The following is a 7497-nucleotide window of genomic DNA, read 5'->3' as shown; positions in this document are numbered from 1 at the left end:
CTGTGCATGGTATTTGAGGATCAAACCTCGCTTGACGGATGGATTAGGCGACGTGACATCGAACAAGTGGATTTCTGCTCAGCTGTCGGGCTATTCTCAAACTATTGTACGTGGCTGGCTCTCTGCGTGTTGCATTTGCCATGCCTTACTTGTTCGATGGAGTGCCAAGTTTGTATGTATTTTTTTTTTCACTCTGATAACATTGGTTCAGACAACTTTTTAATGTCAAGTAGGCGTGTTTACTCGTTTTTTCATTTCTTTGTTCATAGTTCTTCTCAGAGAGACTGAGCGACTGGCTATGTAATCTCCCTGTTCAATCTTCAGTCTTTTTAATCAGTGAAATTCAAGTTTGCATGCATTACTTATCACTATATCAAGCGATCCCTGGTTAAAACTTTCTGACTATACAGACGATTTGTATTGATATAAAGGTGTGCATAAAATTATTTTGATCATGCAAGTAAACCAGTCTACAAATTTGCAGGCAGAGAAGTTGTCTGTCACAGCGTCCCACCCTGATCCCTGTTCAGAGGAGATGCAGATGTTCTGTTATACACCATTGTACAGAGTTGGGGCATTAAAGGGGACCTCCGGATGATTTTCACACTTTTACATTTGAACAACTATAAATTAGTCAAACTGAGTACAGAGTTTCAGAATTTATAGTGATTGGGATAAGGAATGAGAATGTTTTCAAAATTTATAACAAATTGCAGTGAACAAGGATGATGACATGACAGTCTCACCATAAGAATGCCTGAGTTGGGGCTCAAGAGAGCAGAACAAAAGAAGAAGGCATGCATAGATTTTTCACAGGTGAACTTGTTGAGCAAGCGGTATTGTAATGGAATTACACTGCTATATTTCTGAAATATATGAGGCTCTGATGTCATCAACACTGTTCAGTGTAATTTGTTTAAGATTTTCAATCTATTGGTTTCTCTGCTCAAGGACCACAATAAATTCCACGAATCTATATATAGAGCTGTTGATTTATGTACTACATGATGTGAAATTATGAAAATCGTCCGGAATGCCCCTTTGAGAGATTTATCATTCAGACATTTGGTGGGTACTTGAGTGAAGTAATGTATCAGTCATAAGAAGACTGTAATTTTGATGCATATGATTGATGGATGACACGAGTTTGTTTATTCTATTACTGATCAGCAAACTGAAGTAGTACTCACGCTATTTTCTTTTTCTTTTCTTTTTTTCAATAATCAGACTTCATGAATACTTGGACCACCATTGAAGCTTGGCCACTTTCAGATAGTGAATTATTGAATCTAGTACAGTTGACTTGGTGCATAGAGGGTATTAGCATCAAAAGTATGGTCAGACACAGAAAGAAAAGTTGGAATACATGTTAATCTCATAAACGGGATGAACTACCAGTTCTAATGTCACTACAGTGGTTTGCGTGCATGACTGGTGCTCGTTTCGTACTCGGGTTGGTGGTTGCAAAAAACAGGCCCATTTGAGGGGTAAAGTGCACCCCTTATCCTTCTCTTTTATTTTTTGTAGCTTTTTACTGTATAAAGACAATTCCCTTGTTCATGAGAACAGGCCAAGAGTGGTCCCATGGGGGTTGTGGTGGCTGGTGGGAGCACACAATTGGCACACTTGTTATGCACCTGTTGCTGTTGGAGAAAGTTACAAGTACAAGACTGTAAACCCCCATCAATACCTGTGTCGTTTCCATAGTAATGCATCAATAGTCCATCAGCAATCGTGCCCCGCCTCCTTTGAATTAATGTGTGATCTCACTGCTTGCTATATATTTCCATATCTTCTTTGGGAAATTTTGATTACTCTGTAATCTTTTTGGATGATGAATGTTGTCAGTATCCCTGCCTTGAATACACATCTTATATTGATTAATCCCTTTTCATGCAACTTATCTGGCTGATTGTAGTGAAAAATCTTCATGAATATTGATTAATCACTTTTACAAAAGTCATTCATGGATCATGGTGAAAATGTTAGTGAATATTGACTTATCACATTTCCTACAAACCATCCCATTTATCTATATTTAGCATCCTTCATGCATATTCATTAGTTGTCTTGCAGGGGCGGATCCAGGAATTTCGTAAAGAGGGGGCGCGTTTACAAAATTAAAGGGGGGGGGGGGCGCACGCACCCCTCCCCCATTTTTTTTCTTTTTATTTCTTTTGTTTCAACAAAAAATAAAGGGGGGGCGTGCGCCGGTTGCGGTCCTCCCTGGATCCGCCCCTGGTCTTGTAAGCATCTCGTCCCACAATGTATATATGAAAATCATACTTAATCTTGATCAGTGACCTTTTGTTGAAGCTCCATAGAATTTGTGTAGATGTGAGCATATTCATTGATATTACGAGCTGTTGACATGGCAACAAAGATGATTACTAATGTACACTTTATAAATGTGAATATTCATATACCATCCCTAAAACAACACATCCCTTGGTAGGCATGGAACAATCTTTGTAAATATTAACAAGTCACCTGAAATGCTGTGTATGTCACAACATGTATTGTAAAAAAAATACTCATTTGAAGTACTAGTATCTTGATTGACCACCTAAAATGCGATACCTTCCACTTGATGCTTGTAAAATTTGTCCCTCATGTTTGTGAATCATCTGTATTACTAATGTTTATACAGCATGTTATCTGTGATACAATGCCTCCGATAACACACATGTGAGTGTTTTTGATGAACACAACTACAGACCGCCCCTGCTGCAAGACCTTCCCAAGACCTTCCACAATATATAGTTTTATATCCATTTAATCTCTCACATATATGTAGAATAGTTTTTTAAGACTATTACCGCGTGATACTCTGGCAAATTTGAAGTGCATCTTTAGTGTCTATTCTATTTTGGACAAAAGGAAGTGAGAAATTTAATAGGCTTGAAATCCTTTATCTATGCCAGACAAGCTTTGTGGAAACAGGGTTATAAGAAAAAGTGTTTTTTATATCCCTATCATATTTGTTAGTAATCAGCGATATCAGAAGAGTTTTGATGTATAGCCGTGACGGAGAATAAGAGATTATTAATATTTAGACAACTTCTTATTGATTTCCTGTTGACATTTCCTTGAAATATGTGGAATAGTCCGAGTATACATTATATATCATTTGGAGTATCATATAAAGATACTGAACAATTTATAGACTTTCTGATATTAACTAGACTTCTATGATATACAATTTTGTTTGCCAAAGGACATCATTACTATTCATCGTGGACAATATTCATGTGGAAACAAAACTGAATTGGAATTTGTCATTGGAGTGAGAGACGTCATAACAACTCAACTATATACTGTTAACTTATTGTAGACAACATGGTAAATCATGTCTAAATGAACTTGTGTGGCGGTCGGCTTTTACTGATATTTTGCAAATCTGTTGCTTATTGGCTGAATAGATGTAATTGGTATCCAAGTTGGCATCATTTTCCATAACTAGAGGAGTGCTATTGACCAGTAATATTCTTGAGAGATGATGATACAATTGTTATTATGCTGCAGCTAAATTTCAGTTGTTCATGTGGTGATGTTTTGACGGATTGGAACCAGGTACATGGCATGTTTCAGCTAGGTGGTAGCAACGCAAGTTAAAGGGGATGGCTAGTAACCATCAGTGGGAATCAGTGGGAATGCTGAGGGATGATTGTTCCAATCTTTATGGGATTCATAAGAGTACATTATGTATCTACTGTTGTGTGAAAATTATTTGCTTCAGAACGGTCTCATATTCAAGTAATGTGCAGATTAATGCCCCGTCACTGACCAGGCACGCTAACCTGGAAACACTCAACTGCACATTACTTGAATGTGAGACCCTTCTGAAGCAAATAATGTTTACACAACAATAGATATATAATGTACTCTTTAATGAATCCTACAAGGATTGGAACAATCATCCCTCAGCATTTCCAGTGATTCCCACTGATCAGTTACTGGCCATCCCCTTTAAGATTTTGATGTTTTTGTTTTCTACATGTGAATTGCGATGGCTATGCTGCCATGCTGCCATTTTAAAGACAAATGAAATGGGGAAATGGGAAGACAACAGTGAAGAAATGGTGAAAGGCGAATTGTTCAAATTTTTTGCATTTATTTGATTTATTTTCAGTGATTTGCAAGGATGCTATTTATGTGTTGCTTCTTCTTGTTTTCTTTTCTTTCTTTTTTTTTCAAATCTGTGAATACAGGACACGACAGAGCTGATTTGGTTTGACTTAATTACTTTTATATTTTTGACCCGCTTGACATATGTATCTCAAACAGGGCATCGCATCTCTTTCCAGTGCAGTGATTTGCAAAGAGGCTATTTTAGGCATGTGTAACTTACTTCTTTTTTTCTCATTTTGCAAAACTGTGACTTCATGTCATAGCAGAGTTGATTTGGTTTGACTTAATGACTTTTATATTTGTAACCCGCTTGACCTGTCTCAAACAGAGCATCACATCTCTTTGTACACATTCCAGTGTTCTTTATTGGATTAAAGCCTTCTTCTACTGGAACCCATTTCACTCAGTCCAAGACCCTTTGATATCAGAGAGGGCACTGGAAGCAGAGGGTCACATCCACCACAAGTGACCTTTTTCTTTTTTGAAGCCCACCTCATTTTCACAAAATTTCTTGCACTTGGCAAGTGCCAATTCTTATTTCGGATGGCCTCTTGTCCTATTTGTGGACATGAAGTATATGACAATATACAGTGTACAGATATTCAAGGAATATCCTTTAATATTTTTTGAAGTTCTTTAAAATGCATGAGGATTTTTTGAATACATAATGTGACCATTTGCATTTCCCATGAGGGAACACATAGTATGTATTATGAGCCTCATGTGCTCCAGTATGCAGAGTAAATATGTCTAGGCAAAAAGGAGCAATGTTCTTGACTTTTCCATTGATGTTTTGCATGAAATGGTATGTCATATGCAGGATATTTTCCCCCAAAGGAAACAAACAAATCTGAAAAAAAAAACCAAACAAACAAGGAAAACAAAGAGAGGCATGGAATCCATGACAATTTGAGTGATATCCAGTAGGTAACAAATGATATCACTTATCTTTGTTCTTTACACCCACCTCTTCCAAAATGGGTTTTGTTGTGGCGCTACAAAAGTGGCCATCTTTCCTGCGCCGTGATCATGAATACAAAACAGTAAGTTTTAGACATGCCCCTCCTAGAATTTAGTTAAAGTCCTATTCACTTTTCTTGGAGGACGTGGCAGAAGAAATTGCCCTTGAGATTGTTTCGATCAGAGTTGTTGACAAGAAGTAAAGAATTGGATGAACACTAGTCAATATATTCGAGCGTCAACGAATCAGTATACGGTGCTGAATATGTACGAGTCTCGTCATATTCTTGATTTGCGTGGACTCGACACATCTATTCGATGATGTATGTTGATTGATTGATTTATCTCCTTGTTTATGGGAGGCTATTTGTCAAGTCCTGGTTCAAAGTGTGAAACATGGTCTCGCACCTGGGGCCACTGGCACTGGAGTGAGATCTAAGTATTCTCCAGCCCAGGTGGTGAAGTGTGAAACATTCGAAGATCTTTGGTGCAATCGACTTGTTATGTTGTTTCTCATCAGTGTCTCTAGTCTATGGGTAACCTGTACTTCACAAGCTATGCTCTTTGTTTTAGGTTTCCTTCCATTATAGTCTATTTTATTAATCTGACCAGTAAAATATAATGTATCTATTGTTTATAATTATATTTTTGTTCATTTTCTGTAACATTGTTTCATTTGTATAACATTTTTATTACTACAGAAGAATAAATCATATCATATCAAATTCTAAATAAAGAGAAAAGATGATGAACACAGATTCATAAGGAATTGTTTGAGCCAGCTTAGGCTATGTCAACTATACTGCACCGAAATGTCTTTGAATACTGAAAGAGAACTAATGTGTAATTGTTTAAAAGGGGAAATCCAGTCCAAAAATAAGTTAGTCTGATTTAAAAATAAAAATAAAATCTTACTAGATCAACGGTAAAAATTTGAAATCGAATAAAAAATAAGGAAGTCATGAAATTTTGAAGTTTTGTTAATTTCTGCAAAACAGTTTTTGTACAGTGGATATGAATATGCAAATGAATGAGGTGACCATGTCATAACCTCACAATTTTCCATTGATCGTGTGTAAAAAATGACGGAAATTCAATGTTTCTGTCACTGAAGTCTGAAACATGATGTTATTCCTGGTTGAATAACTTCAGGATAGTGATCAGTTAGACATTGTATATCAGGATTTGAGCCTCGGCCTTAATTGCATTTGAATGAAAAATTGGAAATTTCAAAATTTATGTCCGAGCTATAATATGGCAAGTTGTGAGGGGATGACATGCTCACTTTGCCATTTGCATATTTATTCATATTGACCGTTCAAGAACTGTTTCCTAAAAAAATAGCGAATTCAAAATGTCATAACTTCCCTATTTTTTTTTTCCGATTTCGATCAAAATTTTACCGCTGAACTCGTAGTATTGTGCTCTTTCTGATATCAGACTAACTTATGTTTGGACTGGATTTCCCCTTTAAGTAAAGATGCATTAGTTTCCCGATGAGTGATTGTGTTGTCGGACTTTTAACACAGTTTCCATGTATACTATGTATGGTTCTTGATTGACATCAAACTGAAATAAGAATGAAGAGTGATGACAGTGATTAATGAAGACTCTTATGTTTTGCATTAGTGGCGCTCAACACAAGTATGATACATTCCACTGCTGATATGCTACGCACTTTATTGCTTACTACTTACCATTATATCCAGTACGTTCTTGCTTGTGCATTAACTCTGTTAGTACCAAAGACCACTATACTGCTGATAACGTGAATGACACTTTTAATAGAATAGTGGTCTTGTGGGGATTTAGCGAAGGTTGTATTGTATTAATGATTGTAATCATACCTGGTGAAGTGGTCTGGTGGTGTGGATACTGTCCTAGTGCAATGACAGGTCCTGGGTTCCATTCCCTGGTAAGATCTTTCGCCACGTTCATGATATCACCAAATCGCTGTTTTTGCAAGTGTAGGGTGGAGGAAACGAGAGACGGTACAGCAGAGACCTGGTAATATGTCAAATGTAGGTTGGACACAGGTCAGGGAGCGTGCAAGGCAGGCAGGTACTGTTGTTCGTGCAGTGGGGAAGGTGCACGTTATTGCAAAGGCAGCTTTACAGTATTGCCTTATGTGCAGTAATGTAATAATCTCCAAATACGATGTGTCCCCAAGAATCTTAATGTGTGAAGGATGAAGATTAAAGTGGATGGCTAGTACCTGATCAGTGGGAATCAGTGGGAATGCTGGGGGATGATTGTTCCAATCCTTGCGGGATTCATTTAAGAGTACATTATATATCTATTGTTGTGTGAAAATTATTTGCTTCAGAATGGTCTCATATTCAAGTATAAATGTGCAGTTTAATGTTTCCAGGTTAGCATGCCTGTACAGTGACGGGGCGGTCATTA

The sequence above is a fragment of the Diadema antillarum genome, unplaced genomic scaffold, assembly GCF_040938485.1.
Source record: "Diadema antillarum isolate AM-2024a unplaced genomic scaffold, OU_Dant_1.0 scf00000026, whole genome shotgun sequence".
In the NCBI taxonomy this organism is placed as follows: Eukaryota; Metazoa; Echinodermata; class Echinoidea; order Diadematoida; family Diadematidae; genus Diadema; species Diadema antillarum.
Note: the sequence above shows the minus strand (reverse complement) of the source record.